The sequence below is a fragment of the Carettochelys insculpta genome, chromosome 1 (genome assembly GCF_033958435.1).
Source record: "Carettochelys insculpta isolate YL-2023 chromosome 1, ASM3395843v1, whole genome shotgun sequence".
Taxonomy (NCBI): Eukaryota; Metazoa; Chordata; order Testudines; family Carettochelyidae; genus Carettochelys; species Carettochelys insculpta.
This window is the reverse complement of record NC_134137.1, coordinates 143543331-143562506: the sequence shown is the minus strand read 5'-3', so window position 1 is coordinate 143562506 and position 19176 is coordinate 143543331.

The following is a 19176-nucleotide window of genomic DNA, read 5'->3' as shown; positions in this document are numbered from 1 at the left end:
ACTGTTTTGCCATGGGTGACCCTCAGGGAATATGTGACTCCAGGCATCACTTTCAGAATCAGTGAAACGCCCAAGCCCCTCCATCACTACAAAGTGGTGATCCATAGAGAGGTAAGGAGGAGATGGATGTATCCATTAACTCGGCAATTATGTCATGATTTTCTTTCATTCCACCACTCAGAACTAATTCTACTTTAAATCTGAATTTTTTCAAAGAATCCTCAGTCATTTGCTTTCTATTGCCTTTTATTCTCCTTTCAGAATTTATTTCCGTGATTATGTACGTGAATCACTAGATGACCAAGTAAAGTGATTGATGCAAGGAAGAAGATTCCTCCCTTGAGCTAATATATAATAGGAACACCATTAAGGAGTTTCTTCCTGGTGATGAACAGCTGGCTACAGTAATTTGCTCAAGTCTTGCTGTATTTTTTCAAGGCTCATATTCATGCTCCAAATTTTTCTTCCTTCTCTGATTTGAAGTAGTAATAGAGAATCTTCCAAATAATGTTTTTAATGAGTGTTTACTTTTTCTCTTTGAAATTATGATCTGCAATTTCCTTTTTTGCAAAGCATTTTCTTCTTAATTGATCATAGCCTTAGTAAATTATTAAATGTTTCCAAAATAAACTAGGCAGATAAGGAATTTTGTTTAAGAGTAGAATTTTTCACTGGCTACGTCTACGTGAGAAGCTTCTATCGGCAGAAGTGACTATTGGAAGGCATTTTCCAGCAAAACTGCTGTTGAGACAGAGCATGGACACATAAAAGCAAATCAAAAGAGCAATCCACTTTGTTGACAGAGAACAGCCAGACTTCCTGGCTCTCTCTTGATAGAATGGCTGAAACAGAAGCCCTGTCTGTTGACAAAAGGGCCCCAGAGTGTCTACATGGATGTTTTGTTGATGGAGCACAGTCGACAGAAGTGTTATACTGGAACCGGGAGAGGCATAACACTGCTGGTGGATGTGCTGGGTTTTGTTGAAAAACAGTTGACAAAGTGCATTTTGCATGTAGACATTCCATGGTTTTCCCTGACAAAAGCCCAGTTTCATTAGGAAAAGCCTCTCATGTAGACGTATCCTCCATGTTTTGGAACAGGCAAAAGCAACAAGAGGAAAGTAAAATCTGCTCCACTAAAGTTCAGATTTAAAAATACAGCAAAAATAGTACATTTGAACGTAAATGTAGAGATATGCATTTTAAATTAAATGCTGAGGATTCAAAACATGAAAATGCTAAACTAGAAAAATCCAGTGGATGTATCATGCAAGGATCTGAAGAAACACTGAAGAAACAAAATAATTGCTTACGGTGGTCAAAAAACAAAAGAGAACTATTGGAAAGAAATGAACACAAAAATGTAGGCTAAATAAGGAAAACTATCACTGCTGATGTCTAACAGCCTATGAGAGTCCGGAAGAGGATATCCCATCACCTGAAGCATTTGAAATGAGACCCGACACTGCTAGTCTGCAAAGCAAATATCTATGTAAATCCAGTAACTGGAATCTCATAATACTGTATGTGGAAATGTGCCACACTGGAGTCACAGGCTCTGTCTGTGGGCCAGCCATGCCTTGGAACAATATATTTATACAGACTCCTCTGGCATTTAAGAGGCTGGTGCTTTCTTCTGATACCAGGAAGCTGTGGTTTAGATTCTGTCAACTTCTTCTGGCAGAACCCTTTGACTATACCTGGCCCTACCTCTCATTGTCTTACTCTCCATTTAGATTATAAATTCCAGTGACCAGGGACTTGTCCTCCTTTATGTTTTGTATGAAGCTGAATACACTTGAGGGTGGTAAATAATCATAATAATCCAACCTAAAGAGAAAATTCTTTGAACTCTGCCTTGTCCATGGCTCAAGATTTTATATAGGAATAGGAACAATTTACTGGTTTTATTACTGTATTAACATGATGCTCATCATTATAGTGCACAAGCAACTCATAAACATTAAAGTATTTATCTCCATTGTAGCAGGGCTGGCTGACTCCCATGTGTCTCCTCATAACCACAGGTGAGCATACGGTGGACTATCTTTATGTTTCCCCTTCTTCATAAATGCTTCTTAAAACAAAAGAAACAAGACAAATCCTGCTCCCTCAAAAAACAACCCACCAACCAACCAACCCTGTAACAGTCAAAGGAAACTGAAAACTGGAATCTAATTTGTTCACCTCTAAAATATGCATTGACCCTTCAATACCCAACCCCAGTTCAGTATTTCTCTCCTTAAAAGTTTCCTGTCCTTTTTCTCAGAGCTGAGTCACAGTTTCTTGTCTCTGTGGGAGTCAAACCTGCTATAGTACCCCACTCCCCTCTCTGCAGCCCCCGCTGTCTTTTATAGGCCATTACCTGATCCCATGTCCTGTAATTATTCTTACCTTAGCCACAGGGTTTCTAACCTTTGGGGCAAGCCACCCGTTACAATCAAGATAGCCCTTGAAATATGATAGCCAGCTAACAGTGTGCCAATATGAAAAAAAAAAAGATAAATGCGATTATGTGAGTAATTATAAGTCTGTAGGATGACATTGATCCTGAGCAAGATAATGGAGTGCTGAAATGGAACTTATTTCAGATTAAAGCAGGCCAATATTATTAATGCCAATTAACATGGGTTTATGGAAAATAGATCCTGACAGACTAACATAATATTTTTTAATGAGATTGCTAATTTGTTTGCTGTAATATACTTAAAATCTGTAAGACATTTGACTTGGTATCACACAACATCCTTTTGATTGCAAAACTAGAATGATAGAAAATCAGCATGGCACACATTGGCTACGTCTACACGTGAAGCCTACATCGAAGTAGCCTATTTCGATGTGGCGACATCGAAATAGGCTATTTCGATGAATAACGTCTACACGTCCTCCAGGGCTGGCAACGTCGATGTTCAACATCGACGTTGCGCAGCACCACATCGAAATAGGCGCAGCGAGGGAACGTCTACATGCCACAGTAGCACACATCGAAATAAGGGTGCCAGGCACAGCTGGAGACAGGGTCACAGGGCGGACTCAACAGCCAGCCGCTCCCTTAAAGGGCCCCTCCCAGACACACTTGCACTAAACAGCACAAGATACACAGAGCCGACAACGAGTTGCAGACCCTGTGCATGCAGCATGAATCCCCCGCTGCAGCAGCAGCAGCCAGAAGCCCTGGGCTAAGGGCTGCTGCACACGGTGACCATAGAGCCCCGCACAGGCTGGAGAGGCAGTGTCTCTCAACCCCCCAGCTGATGGCTGCCATGGAGGACCCCACAATTTCGACGTTGCGGGACGCGGATTGTCTACACGGTCCCTACTTCGCTGTTGAACGTCGAAGTAGGGCGCTATTCCGATCCCCTCATGAGGTTAGCGACTTCGACGTCTCGCTGCCTAACGTCGAAGTTAACTTCGAAATAGCACCCGACGCGTGTAGCCGTGACGGGCGCTATTTCGAAGTTAGTGCCGCTACTTCGAAGTAGCGTGCACGTGTAGACACAGCTATTAAGTGAATTAAAAGCTGGCTCACAGGTAGGTCTCAAATGTAATTATAAATTGGGAATCATTGAGTGGGTAAGTTTCTAACTGGGTAATGCAGCATTCGGTTCTTGGCTCTGTGCTATTTAACATTTATATCAATGATCCAGAAGAAACTAAGGTTTCTGATAATGTTTTCAGATAACAAAACCAGGTCTGTATGTAGGAATTTCTGTGGTGTGTGTGCTTTTCTGTAAGTGTGTAAGTATAAAGCAGTCCACAATAATTGTGCATAATGAGAAAATTGAGTGGAAACAGTAATTGGTAAACTGATTTTTGTTATAACTAAAATTAATAGAGAAATAGAAGTTTTATAGAAATTACCTTCTGCAATCTTGCTGTAATATCATAAGTGAAAAGCAATATCCGAAAATACACCAGTCTTCATCTTTGGAGTTTTTTCAGTTAAGACTATATATAGGATAGTAGCACCCACATTCTCCACTCACAGCACCACCTCCTTGCAGCAGCCCTTTTCATGAACAGCAAGTGCTGGACAGGGTCTCACTGCTATCACCTCTTATCCCTCGATTTCCTGTTGCTAGCAGCCCAGGGCATGCTAGGAAACGTAGCGCCTGCATCTGGTCCACCTTTCTTGGCAGGGAGCTGGCCAAGGAATTGCAGCTCCAGTTTGTCTTAACCTTTTGCCCCTCATCATGCCCAACTGGCTTCCCCTGCACAGTGCATCAGGGAGGAAGACAGAGAAACAGACATGGGAGGGAGGTGCATTCATCCCCTTCCCACTCCTCCCTGCCTCTGTGTCTCTCCTAGAGGCTTAACACCTGGCAGTAGTAATTACTGCATATTTTTGCTATACGGTCCTATTTGGCACCCATGATCCCATTGGAATGTGCTGACGTTTTTGTCAGTGCCAGCCCTGATGAGGAGCCTCTTAAATGGCACTGGTAACTGCATCAACCTTCAGATACAGTCAGTCAGTCCCGTTTAGAGCTGTGTCAATCGATACGTTTAGACTCATTATTTGGTTACAGTGTGGTGGTAAATGTTTGGCAGGATTCTCTGACACAGAGAAGAAAGGTGCCCTGAGACACACGCTCTACCTACCTCCATCCGTGGCCAGTAACAATGACTGTAGATACTGGTGGCATTTCCATTATACCTGTCTACAAACCAGAATGTAAACAATTCAAATTTACTAGTCCACAAAACCTAAACATGACAAAATGCAGGTGATCACTGGTGACTTGAACAGTCACAGCACTAAATAGGGCTGGAGCCTAACTGATGAAAATGATGAACTAACTCAGTCATGGGAAGATGTACACCCCAGGAACTTTATACACAGCCCAGAGCTTCCCATTTCTTTCATCAGCAGCCAATAGGACACAGGGCTACCACCCTGATTTGGTATTTGTCTGCAGCAACTTATCTGCTTAGTGTAACAAGTTTAGTTTGGGTCCATTCAAAGCATTCCTGTGTTGCTTTAATTCTAAAAAAGCAGAATGGAAAGGCTTCACCAATGGCCTCTCTGCTGTTGCAAGAAAGATCAAGCCAATACCAGAAAACGATGACCAATTGTCAGTGAAGTGTACACTTTCTCGAAGAAGCATATTCCACAAAGCTGCAGAGCAAATTATGTGCCCTGACTAATATTTAAGTTATTGGATCGGTATGCACAATATAAGCAGAAGCTCAAAGGAAATCCATTGCAGGTGGTGAACTGGTCTCTGCACTAATAGAAGAAAAATAGAAGTCATGTCAGAATCTCAGTGAGAGTATGGACAAGTCCCACAGCAGTTGAAAAAAAACAACCATGAATAAGCATCTGAAAGCTTATCAATGACCCTGGAAACACAGAGTGACATTGCAAAGTTACTGAAGACACCAGTCACCTACCAACTCCTAGAAAATGGCAGGGTATTGAATAAACAATGCAATTTGTGGTTTATGTGACAAGAGTAGCAGACACAGTTTTGCAGCACAATGACTGAATTAACCTCTGAAATTAACACCCTCTAGAATGGCAAAGCCACTTATTTAGAGATTTGTACAGAACAAATTAAGCATCCTGGACCAACAATAAAGAACTAATTACTCATGTTATTGAGCACATGCTAAGCCATGGGCAAGTACCAAGTTCAGATGATGAACCTGTGTTGTGACATTCCTGACAATATGGAAGAATGCAACTGGGCTAAGAACTTCAGGCTGGTATACTCCTTAGATATGAACTTAGATATTAAATTAGATATTAGATATTAAAAAGATACGGCAATTAAAATGTAGACATTACCAAACACATATCTGCAGCTGCTGACATGGATTGATTGGTTGCTCAGGAGGTGTTTAAATTGTCTCCAAATAAGAGCTGCCAGGTCAAAAGTCAATATGTGGAAACGGGGCTATTCCAGTGATACAGATACACAAAATGGGTGCAACTCAAGCAATGGAACATCTACTGATGCCTGGAGGAACCACCCACCATGGAAGATCTCACCAAGTATACAGATTGGGCCATATCATGTACCCAATAGAAGAAAAACCTATGACTGGTGTGGAAGAACACAAGAGGAAGTAGTACCTACATGGGGAACAAATATTTAACAATGAGTTCCTCAGCTGAGCAAAGAAAAGCATAACATTGTCCACAGCTGGAAGTTGAAGTTAAACAAATTTGGGTAAGAAAGTAGGTGGACATTTTATCTATGAGAGAAATTAACCTTTGGAACAATTTAGCACAGGCCAGAGAGATTCTCCAAGTCTGATAATCTTTTTTTAAAGAAAGATTGCATGCTTTTCCAGAAGAAATGCTCTAGCAATTATTTTGGGGAAGGTCTTTGGCTTGTGCTATACAGGAGGGCAGGCTAGATACTTGCAGTGGTCTCTGTTGGTCTTGGAATCTCTGAATTATTATTTCTGTTCTCAGATGGAGAATTGAGGCACCATGAGACTAAGCTTTAAATTTTCATAAGCCTTGTACTATTAAAAGGACAGAGTCATTAAGATATTTGTGAAGATTTTGTCCTAAAGGCAAGATTTGGGGTGGTGGGGGGAACATAGCTGCCTTGCTGCAACTTTCTGCACCTAAATCCCAGAATCAGCCCTCCTCCAATTCATAAAAATCCCATTCAGCTGTGCTCTGAGTCATGTCATTACCTGCAATTGTTCAGCACCTAAATTTCTGCAGTAATGGTTCCCTGTGCATCTGTGTTTCTGCCTCTATGGATGTGCACGACAGCCTTATGCCAAGCATCTAGATACCTACACCCCAGAGAAATTTTGTTTTTTGCATGTGACCTTTGGTAAATTTCCCAAGGGTAAGATTTGGTTGCTAAATCCCTCTGCTTTGGTCTGACTCATATAGGAAATTAAGCTTACAGGATTTTGTTGGTGGTTATTCTAACTAATAGCTTTTCAAAATATATAAATGTTTGTTACTGTTAATAGTGACTGCAGAAATGCTGTGAACTATAAATTGTCATGTCATGCATTAAAAGCATCTGAATGTTGAACTTAATTGTAGCTGTGTTCACAAACTCTATAAATCACATCTATAAATAGAACTGAGTTAGAACCCTAGGGGAAGCCTTTGAATTTTCATAAGCCTCTCTTTTCTTATTCTGTCATTAAAATAAGCCTTGAAATCACGAGCAATTTGCATTCATTGAATCGGTGGCTGAGTAATGGCATTATGATATCAAAAATACATCACTGTGATTAACCACCAATATGTGCAGATCATCTATATTATTCTTGCTGAGTGAAAACTATTTATTCAGATGGGCACTTTGATTAATACCATTATTTGCCCTTGCTGAGATGCTGCTGTCTAAGGAAACCTAGATACTAAATTACACCCATGATACTGTGAAAAGAAAAAAAAAAGAGATCAGATTTATTTTATATCCTGTGCACATATTATTAGTTTATTAATTTTATTGTTAATCATTATTATTCATTACTTTCATAGCACCATAGAGGCGACTGATGCATTACAAAAATAAAGATAAAGCTCTTGCCCTAAAGGTCTTATGATTTAATGGATTAAATTCTGCCTTTATACACATCTATGTAACTTAGCGACTGGAGTGGAAATCACATATACAAAAGAGGACAGAACTTGCCCCTAACACAACCAACAAGAGAAGATGACAGCACGTTGGGAGTTTTGAGAAGGAGGACAAATATTTACAAGTGGGGTAATCATGCAACATTCAACAATTGCTTACAGTTATAAAACAAATATTTGGGAGAAATGTGTTTTCTAGTTATATGGCCACATGCAAAACTATTGACGTGTACTGATGGGGCAGCATGGGTATGCCTGCGCTGCCGCCGCCTTCCACGTTGTCCCCATTGTGTGGATGAATAGAGAGTGATTCTCTTCAAGGTTGTCACACAAACATCTTTCATCAACTCTTCCTAAAAGCCACTCTGGCAACAAAGCAAGCATCTTACTGAAGAGACTGGCATCCCGCCTACGTGTGTGTTAGTTGGCTCATTTTGGCTATACCTACATGGCCAAGTTATCTCAAAATAACAGCAGCGTCTACATGACGCACATGCTATTTTGAAATCAGTTTGAAATAACCAGTGTGTTATTTTGATTGTGGTAAACCTCATTCCCTGAGGAATAATGCCTATTTAGAAATACGTCATAATGGGTTCCAGTGGCAGTATTTTGAAATAGCGCTAGGAACCCAGAAATGCTATTTAGAAACAGCTGTGTGCTATTTTGAAACATAGTTTGGGTCTGGTTGTGTTATTCCACAATAAGATATTTCAAAATGGCTCTTTTGAAATAGGGCTGTCAGGTAGATGTAGCTTTTGGTGGCAGCTAAGTGTTTATTGCTCATTTGGTGGCAGTTAAGTGCTTATTGCTCTTAATTCTGTTGGTTCTCGTAATCCAGCATTGCTGTTCTTTCTTGCGCATCACTGACAGAACTGATTACTACGTTCCACTCAGTTACCCCTCACTGAGGAGAGAATTTCAAGACAGTGGGGTGCTAGGTTTTACTGGGATCTAATAGTGGCCTGCAAAACCATACCACAAACATTGATTCTGGAGAAGGAAAGAATCTGGTCTAGTAGCTCTGAGGCTGATATTTTTGAGGATGGTGGGATGCCCCCTCCTTCAAACGGACATTTTTATTTGTTAACTAAGTATTTTTGAGCTGGTGTCACTGAGAGCTAGCAGCCATGGAATCATGGGGTTCTGTTTTTATAAAGACTTTCCAGAGAAGAACCACCATTAGCAACCACCACTTCCACAGCATTTATTCCTCAATAGTCAGTTGAGGATGTACATATGTGACATATGTTATACCAATGGACCCTGGACAGCAGTAGATGGGATTGAATTTGAGAGGTTGGGTACTAAAGCCACGTAGCTCTACTGCAGCGGTTTTTAACCAGTGTGATTCAGCACACTGATGTGCTACAAGAACTGTCCAAGTGTGCCATGAAATTTCATCAGTTTCCTCTTTTGGAAGCTCTTTGCAGAGCCACCACAGCCGTCAGGGTGGAATTGATGACCTCATGCCAGATGGAGCTCAAGCAACAAGGCTGCCTGAATCCCAGCTGGTGCTCAGTTCATTAATATCCCCTCACTGCCACCCTCCGCCCCTTGCAACTGGCTCTTTGGAAAACCACTATGAGGGGAAATGCCAACCCCTCAGTACTCTGTTTGTGCTGGGAGGCAGCTGAAATGCTGCTTTCCAGCCAGAACGAGATGGCAGGGAGTGCTCCCCAACTTTCTTCTGTGGCAAGGGGGAGGAAGGGCAGTAGCCTGTTGGAGCTGGGACATACTTTAAATGCCGCATCCTAATTCCAGTGGAAGATGAGGAAGGGGAGCCTGCTTTCAGTGGTTACTTGTTCACTCAACATCTTTAGCATGGTATCGAACAGATTAGGAAAATGTGTCTGTGCTCGCTGTCTAAGATAGTATGTTCTGTGGTGGATTTGAAACATTAATGCATTTGGCCCTTGTTTAGCTTGTTGTATGCACTACTACATTGCAAACCTCTCTAGTAAGGCTGTAACCATAGTAAATAAGTACATGTGATGTTTCTGAGCAATCAATACAGATGAAAAAAGTGGGTGTGCCGGGGATTGTTTTTCTTACTGGAGTGTGCTGTGTTACTGAATAGTTGGGAGCTACTTCTCTACTGCATGAGCCAAAAGCCAACTGCCTCTTAGCTAAACATATACAGAAGACTTCACTCTCCCTTGTCAGGGGGCTCAGTGCCTTTGGGTTACACACACACACACAAACACACATTAAAGGGTGAAATCCGGACACAAAGAGTATAATCAGTACAAAAGGAAACCCACATAGTTTCAGATGCACATAATGTATGAGCACCTGTAAAATCTAACAAAGGTAGAGAATTATTGTGCAAACACATCAAAAATTACATATTAAATTATTTTGGGGGAAGTGAAACAAGTCCCACTCCTTTTCCTCAAAATCAGCATTTAATATTAAGTGAATAACTTCTCAGGGCTCTGCTTTTGAAGTAGTTTCTGAATGCAGTGTTTCCCTAGCAACATAAGAGAACTGTGCACTGTGTTGAAATGCTGTAGAAAAACATCATCATAATCCCTGCTAGCTGCTAGAAACAGATGCCCATATTTTAAAGGAAGGGGCAGAAATCTGTGCCATGCACATTGTATAATACAGGGATTCTCGACCATTTTCTTTCTAAAGCCTCCCCAACATGCTATAAAAACTCCATGGCCTACTTGTTCCATATTTATTTTTCTGCACATAGAAGCCAGGGATAACTTCAGGCAGAAGACAGCAGGGCAATTGCCTGGTGCTCCATTTTACAGGCCCCGCCTAAAACTAAGATGCCCAGGCTTTAGCTTCAGCCATGGGTGGCAGGGTTCAAGTCCCTGGGCTTCCACCCCATGGGAGGAAGGGGCTTCAGCTTTCTGCCTCAGACCCCAGCAAGTCTAATGCTGGCCCTGCTTGACAGACCCCTTGAAATCTGATCAGACCCCCACAGGCCCTGGACCCATAGTTGAGAATCACTTATATAATGCACACAAACTGCAGCAATAGTAGAGCATAAAAAGCCCTTGGTAACTAGGTACGAACCCTTCACATATATGGAGCACCATGAAATTTATCTTTGAGTTCAGAACCTGAATCTCGGCTGGAATCTAGTGTTCCCATATTACATTGAGCCAAAATCTATAGAGAAAGGCACTGGTCTGAGGCTCAGTATAGTCCTTCCCAAATGGCACTGTTCCCAATCCTTCCAGGGACTTGACCTGGGTTAAATCTGTCTCTGTTGTCTATCACAAAGTGGGGATGATAACTCTGCTATTCTCCACAGGGGCCTTGTGTAGCTAAGGCTACGTCTACACGTGCACCCAACTTCGAAATAGCTTATTTCGATGTTGCGACATCGAAATAGGCTATTTCGATGAATAACGTCTACACGTCCTCCAGGGCTGGCAACGTCGATGTTCAACTTCGACGTTGCTCAGCCCAACATCGAAATAGGCACAGCGAGGGAACGTCTACACGCCAAAGTAGCACACATCGAAATAAGGGAGCCAGGCACAGCTGCAGACAGGGTCACGGGGCGGACTCAACAGCAAGTCGCTCCCTTAAAGGGCCCCTCCCAGACACACTTTCATTAAACAGTGCAAGATACACAGAGCCAACAACTAGTTGCAGACCCTGTATATGCAGCACGGACCCCCAGCTGCAGCAGCAGCAGCCAGAAGCCCTGGGCTAAGGGCTGCTGCCCACGGTGACCACAGAGCCCCGCAAGGGCTGGAGAGAGAGTATCTCTCAACCCCCCAGCTGATGGCCGCCATGGAGGACCCCGCTATTTCGATGTTGCGGGACGCGGATCGTCTACACGTCCCTACTTCGATGTTGAACGTCGAAGTAGGGCGCTATTCCCATCCCCTCATGGGGTTAGCGACTTCGACGTCTCGCCGCCTAACGTCGATTTCAACTTCGAAATAGCGCCCAACACGTGTAGACGTGACGGGCGCTATTTCGAAGTTACTGCCGCTACTTCGAAGTAGCGTGCACGTGTAGACGCAGCTTAAGTGTATTAATATCTGGAAACTGCTTGGATTCTCCAGTGATAGAGACCATGTCAGTGAACACAACAATGAACATCTTTGATCCAAGCACTCTCTAACTTGGCGGGTCAGGATACAGAGCTGGAGGTAGAACTAGGGGTAGTGGAGTGGTTTCCATCCTATACAGAGTTTAATATCTGGTTCAATGTCTTTCAGCACCCCAAATTGTTCCAACTTCCCATACGCAATCATAGATATGGGCTTGGCTCCTCTACGTAAATATGCATAGTACATATGAATACTTTGAGGTAGCTATGAAAGGCCTTTATACAAGTACCTGAGGTACACTGGGGAACTGCCAGGGACCTGCACATCCTTGGATCAGTGACTGCCCAAAGGAAACTATTAAAGCATAGTGCAACCAAAGAGATATCCCCTCACACCAGGTTGCTTGGGTTGAGGCACAGTCCTCCCTTAAGGCAGGTCTGTCTCCTTCTCAGGCCAGAGAATTATATGCCACAATTTAACAATGTGTGTTAGAAAATCCAAGCAGTTTAACAGAAAATAAGCTCACTGGACAGGGTTTTCAAAAGCAAAAGCCTCTCTTTGTAAATTATATTTCACAATTTCACTGTTGAGCAGGCAGTGAGGTACTTTTGAAGCACCATCTTAACTTAGAACTGTGATTCTGTGGGTAAAAAAACCCAGTAGTTTAAGATAAGCTGTTGCAATGAAAGAGAAAAATGTAATTAGTATTATTACTGACATAAGAAACAATGCAGCATTTTAATATAGCTATTGTATAGTTGAAAAGCCTCAGTTATTTCAGGGAAAAGCATTTTCTTTCTCCGTTTGCCCCTGCTACTTGATCCCACTTCCCTGCAACAGTGGCTAAGGATCATAGACACTTGTAGTAGTAGCATCCTTCAGTCTACGTAGACTATGAATCGCACCCTTCGTAGTTCCATTTGGCATCCTCATTTGCAGCGTCAGCTGTGACTGTGAAGACCCATGTGAGAGTGACAGTCCTTGCTGCATCTGTTGCATATGTAATGGGTGTCTGGCAGGCCTTTGCTGTGCTTTCTGTGGGCTCGCTTCTCCTTTGCTAGCTGTCTGCTCCTCAACTCACCCTTCTGAAGGCCCTTTTATAGTTCCTGCCTCCATCTGCTGTGATCGTCTGCCAGCTCCTCCCAGCTGTCTGCCTTGATGTCTACTTCCCTGAGGTCTCTCTTGCAAACATCTTTGTAGCGCAGCTGGGGGCATCCGGGAGGTCTTTTGCCAGAGGCTAGCTCGCCATACACGATGTCTTTTGGGTTCCTTCCATTATTCATCCTGTGGACGTGCCCAAGCCAGCAGAGCTGCCGCTGTCTGAGGAGGGTGTGCATAGTTGGGATTCCAGCTTGCTCAAGGACAGTAGTGTTGGACACTCTGTCCTTCCACGATATTACAAGAATGCGCCTGAGGCAGCGCAAGTGGAAGACGTTCAGCCTCTTTTCCCGGTGGGCATACAGGGTCCAAGTCTCGCTGCTGTAAAGGATGGTGCTGAGGATTCAGGCTCTGTAGACTTGCATTTTGGTGTGAGTGTACAGCTTGTTGTTATTCCACACTCTCTCGCTGAGTCTGGACAGAGTTGTGGCTGCTTTACCGATCCTCCTATTTAGCTCAGTCTCCAGGGACAGGGTGTCAGTGATGGTGGACCCGAGGTAAACGAACTCGTGGATGACCTCTAACGTATAGTTGTCAATGCTGATTGATGGAGAAACAGCAATGTCCTGAGCAAGTACATTTGTCTTCTTTAAGCTGATGGAGAGCCCAAAGTCCTTGCATGCTTTGGAGAACCGATCCAGCAGCTTCTGAAGCTGGTCTTCTGTGTGTGACACGACAGCAACGTCATCTGCGAACAGCATATCTCTGATGAGGACTTCCCGCACCTTAGATTTAGCTTTCAGCCTTGCAAGATTAAACAGTTTCCCATCAGATCTTGTGTGCAAAAAGATGCCCTCTGTTGAAGATCCAAAGGCATTTAAGGAGGAGTGCGAAGTAGATCCCAAACAATGTCGGAGCAAGGATGCATCCTTGTTTGACACCGCTCCTGATGCTGAAAGCATCCGATAATGTGCCCTCGTATTGGACGGTTCCTCTCATGTCTTCGTGGAAAGACTGGATCATCTTGAGTAACCACGGTGGACAACCTATCTTGTGGAGCAGTTTGAACAGTCCATCCCTGCTGACCAAGTCGAAGGCCTTGGTTAGGTTGATGAAGGCAATATAGAGTGGCTTCCTCTGCTCCCTGCATTTCTCCTGCAGCTGCCTCAGAGAGAAGACCATGTTGACGGTAGATCTCTCTGCACGGAATCCGCACTGTGATTCAGGATACACCCTCTCAGCAATCTTCTGGAGTCTGCCGAGGATGACGCGAGTGAACAGTTTACCAGTGATGCTTAGGTGGGAGATTCCATGGTAATTGTTGCAGTCGCTTCTGTCTCCTTTGTTCTTATACAAGGTTATGATATTAGCATCGTGCATGTCCTGTGGAACCTCTCCCTCTCTCCAGCACAGGCACAGTAGCTCATGTAGGGATTCCAGGAGAGTGTCTGTGGCACACTTGATTACCTCTGGTGGTATACCATCCTGGCCCGGGGCCTTTTCTACTGCAATGTTGTCGATGGCTTTCTTCAGTTCATCCACAGTTGGTTCCTGGTCCAGTTCGTCCATTACTGATAGGAGTTCGACGGCATCGAGGGCGGAGTCGACCACAATGTTCTCGCGCGAGTACAGCTCGGAGTAGTACTTGACCCAGCGCTCCATCTGTTTGGCTTTGTCAGTGATGACTTCACCAGATTTGGATTTCAGAGGTGCCATCTTGTTCTGGGTGGGTCCTAATGCCTTCTTGATGCTCTCATACGTTCCCCTGAGGTTACCAAAGTCAGCACTGGTCTGGATGCTGCTGCATAGCTCGAGCCAGTAGTTGTTGGCACAGTGTCTGGCCATCTGTTGTACTGTTTTTCTGGCTACTCTGAGCACTTGCAGGGTATTCTGGCTTGGCGAACGTTTGTACTCCAGGAGCGCAGCACGCTTTTTTTCGATGGCTGGAATAATCTCATCAGAGTTAGCTTCGAACCAGTCATTTGTGTTTCTAGCTCTTCTTCCAAACACCGACAAGGCCGTGTTGTACATTGTATCCCTCACACACTGCCATCTGGATGTCACATCGGCACCCCCAGGGTTGCTGCGCAGATTCTACTCGAGAGTCGCTCTGAACTTTACAGCTCTCTCTGAGTTAGCCGTCTTTCTGGCATCGATGCGGGGCTTTCCAGTTGGTTTAGAGTGGTGCAGCTTCTTGGGAATCACCTTGAGTTTGGAGCAAACTAACGAGTGAGCTGTATCACAGTCAGCACTATGATAGCTGCGTGTCAGAAGGACATTTTTGAGGCTATCACGTTTAGCGATGACCACATCTAGTTGATGCCAGTGTTTTGAGTATGGGTGCCTCCATGACACTCTGTGCTGTGGCTTGGTTTGGAAAAATGTGTTTGTGATGCACAGATTGTGGTACGTGCAAAGTTCAAGAAGATGCTGACCATTTTCATTCATTTTTCCCACACCAAAGTGGCCTAAGCAGGAAGGCCACGAGTCACGATCGGCTCCAACTCTCGCATTGAAGTCACCCAGAATGTACAGTTGTTCACGAGCAGGTATTTGCATTATGGCAGTACTAAGCACGTCATAAAACTTGTCTTTTACTTCCGGTGCAGCGTACAGGGTTGGGCGTAAGCGCTGATCAGGTGGACAGGACCAGCGCGAGTTTGAAGTGTGACCTGAAGGAGTCTTTCTGACCCACCCATGACTAATTCCACCATTTGTAGAAGGGTGTTTCTGATGGCGAAGCCAACACCATGCTCCCTGGGTTCTTCTCAGGCTTTACCCTGCCAGAAAAAGGTGTAGTCTTTTTCCTTTAGAGATCCCGAATCTGTGAGACGTGTCTCTTGCAGAGCAGCAATGTCAACTTGGAGCCTCTTCAGTTCCTCATCGATGACAGCGGTCCTTCGGGTGTCGCTGATGTCCTGAAGATCTTCAGTCATACCTGTCAGCATGGTCCGCACATTCCAGCAAGCAAGCTTAAAACATTGATGGTTTCCTTTTCTTGTTGATTTTCTTATTGGTTTGCCTGGTGCTCAGCTTTCAGGTTACTTGTCAGGTTTGGGAACCTTAAGCCTCACGCACCCAGTGAGGCAGGTGAACTGTGGCGGGACAGTACCCTATTGGCTGGGGGTTGCCCAGCTTGAGGCGGGCAGTGACTGTGCAGTGAGATGTAACGATCTGTCCCACCATCGGAGGCAACCTCTGGCATTCGTTCTCTACGCCAATCGAGCAAGAGCTTATAACCGGTATCTGTTACCTCCCATGTTGGTTCAACGCTGTTAGCGATGCCGGAGTACCTCTCCAGGCGCAAGCTTGGGCGATTATTGGGACCCTGGGCTGCCCAGATGCCAGTGTTCCCCTCTCGGCTTTACTGATATAGTCCAAAGGAAAGGATAACCTCTATGTCTGGTACCAGCTCAGCTGCAGGAGTTGCTGGGTCAATGCCAGAAGTTGGCACAGAACCGCCTTAGGACTCCCCTCCAGATTTTCTGTCAGGGTTTACTCCCTTAGCCTTGCTCCTTTCCAGGATAACCCACAAGGCAGTGGGGCATGGAGAACGTGGGTACGGTCCCACTACCTCTTGCACCTCCCTGGAGCCACATGTCCCCAAAGCTCCCTGTGACGACCACCTCGCCTCCCCAGGACCCTCCTCCCCACCCCTCTGCCTCTCATTGGCTACCATCACCCCCAGATCCTCCCTCCCTGTCCCCTTTTCCCCCATCCACTCCCATGTCTCCCGACTGCACCACACTGCCCCCTATCAGTTCTCGTTGCCCCCAGGTCCCCCTTCCCCTGGCCTCTCTGCACCTGGCCACACGCTGCTGCAGCCCCACGTCCTCCAGGAAGGTGCCGATCTCGCAGCCAGCCACACCCTGGGTCCCAGCCAAAGCTACCAACTCTTCATCTGGCTACAGCTGTCCTTGGAGCCCCACAGATCTGGTGTGGTGTGTGCATGCAGGGAGTGCAGGACTGGGCCTGGAAGCCATGTAATCTGGGCCAGCACAGCGCAAGCAGCCTCCGTGGGTGCTGCCATCCTCAAACCACTTGCCCACCACTGACATCCCTCGATCTCGCCCACCCCCGGCTCCTCATGCTGCAGCGGGTCCCTCAGCTCCAGCCAGCAGTTGGGGATGATGCTGCCTCTTACACCTGAAGAAGTAACTAGCTCCCTCTAAGCTCCCCCTCTAAACTCCCCTCTCAAAACTCCCTCCTGTTAGCAACCACCCTGCTTGCATGGATCCAGTTGCATGCTCCCTGGTCACTTGCCAGCAGGGCTTTAACGCTCTGGCCTACCTGAGAGAGCCCCTCCTTCTGACTACCGCTCAGCCAATCGGCACGCAGCCTGAGCACATGGCCTTTCAAACAAACAAACAGACAGCTCAGCACTCCAAACACCAAACAAACAGACAAACCCAGGCCCAGAACCCCCAAACCCAGGCACCCACACACTCCAGAGAGCCACTTACCCAAAGGTGCTGTAGTTTGCCCCCTCCTTCCCCAGGACAGCCCTTCTCAAAACTCCCTCCTGTTAGCAACAACCCTGTTCTCATGCACCCGTTCGCATCTTGTAACGGCAATGTGAATAGAAACAGTGAAACTGATTTAGGTGCAGCAAGAACTGATTTGAATCTTCTCCTTGAACAGAAACCAAATCTGAACTTTTGGAAAAAAAAGCGTGGTTAGCTTTAAAAACAAAAACAATGACAATGCTATCAGGTGTGTGCCTCCTCAGTTCCTGTGGTTTGCAAGGCTGTTTATTAGACCATCAGAAATCCCACAAGGCAGACTGTTTCAGTCCATGTCTAGATTACAGCAATTTGTTGATGGAAGATTTTGTCTGAAGATATCTTCCAACAAAACTTCTGCTGACAGATAGCAGCCAAACTGCCAGGCAGATCACATGAGTGATCCACTCTGTTGACAGAGAGCAGCTGGGCTGCCCGGCCGCTCTCACCACAAAACAAGCAGCCAGAAGCACAGCAGATATGGTTACCCAGACTGGCTTTCTGTCAACAGATCTCTATTGAGAGAGGCATTATGCCTCGTGGGGAATGGGATAAGACTGTCGACAAAAGTAACATTCTGTTGATTTACTGTCGACAGAAGACCTTGGGAGGCTGTAGGCTTCCCTGAGTTTGCTGACAAAATGACAGCTTTTGTATAGACACAGCCCTAGTATTTTTTCTGGCCAACCCAAAATTAGGAAGTAAAAGCCATTTTTGAAGAAAGGATGTTGTTTTGAAAGATTTCTAGCGCATCAAAAATTTGGATAATAATATAAACTTTTGGATACGATTACTTCTCAGAGTCACAATTTTGAAATGAGAAGAACCCATACAAAAGCAGTAGGGTGCAGATACCATACTCCATAAATAAATTTTGGAAGGCAGGTGAATTTTTTAGTTTCACATTTTAAAACAGTGAATTATAATTGTTGCCTTGCTTCCTTAAACTATGAATATGGGGCAAAAAAAGATTACTAGCTGAGAGAATATCAGTTCATGGGCCAAAGCATCACAAGCTACAGACAGCTCCAATTAAGTCCAAACTGAAGGTAGGTCAGCACAGTTAAGTATGACTAGGTTTCTAGATCTAGGACTGTTATGAAAAAAAACCCACCCAAATTCCCCTTCTCTCCCACGCCCCCTCGGGAAAAATACAGATTTGGCGCAATGAAAACATGTTATAAAATGTGTTTATCTGAACCCAGATTTTCCATCCTCTAGGTAAAAACCTAGCCCACGATATAAGGAGAGTGGTTGGTCTCTTGCAATCTCTCCATCTGAAAATGCTCTATTTTGTTTGAATAATTAGATATTCACTGGACGAGCCAGAAAGTGAGAGACGGCCTATAACAGAGATCTGCAACCTGCAGTTCTGGAGCTGCATGTGGTTCTGTAAGGACTAATTTTTTGCTCTCAGAACTGTAGTTGCAAAGTAAAAAAACCCTCCTGATTATTTTGGATGAATGGTGAACATCTAGAAGCCCAATAATGAGCGACTCATACCTAAATAGCAAGTGATATGTGATCTCAAAATTTGGATAACTCCCCCTTTAATGTGTGCAGTGCATTGTAGGATATGATACTGTATCTGCATTTTGATTGTGTCACAGATAAAGTCTTGGTTTGAAAAGGAAAAGGAAGCTTGCAGGATTCCTGATGTGAAGGGCAACACGCATTTTAAGAAAGCAAACTGAAATTAAACGTGAAGTAAAATTGGCATATTTCAAGTGGGGTTAAAATGGCTTCAAAAAGAGGAAAACTGAAGATGGAAACTAAGAATTTCAGACTGAATGGACTCTGTACTTCACCTTTATATCAAGTCTGTGTGGGCTCCCTCTATGTCTCATTTGCTACGTGAAATTCACTAACAACAAAAAATGTAAATTCAAGAGGCATTTTCTGAAAAACACGCTCCTAGGAGAAAAACCATGGAGGAGCTGCTACACGAAGCAGAGCAAAGTAAGAACATCTTCATTAA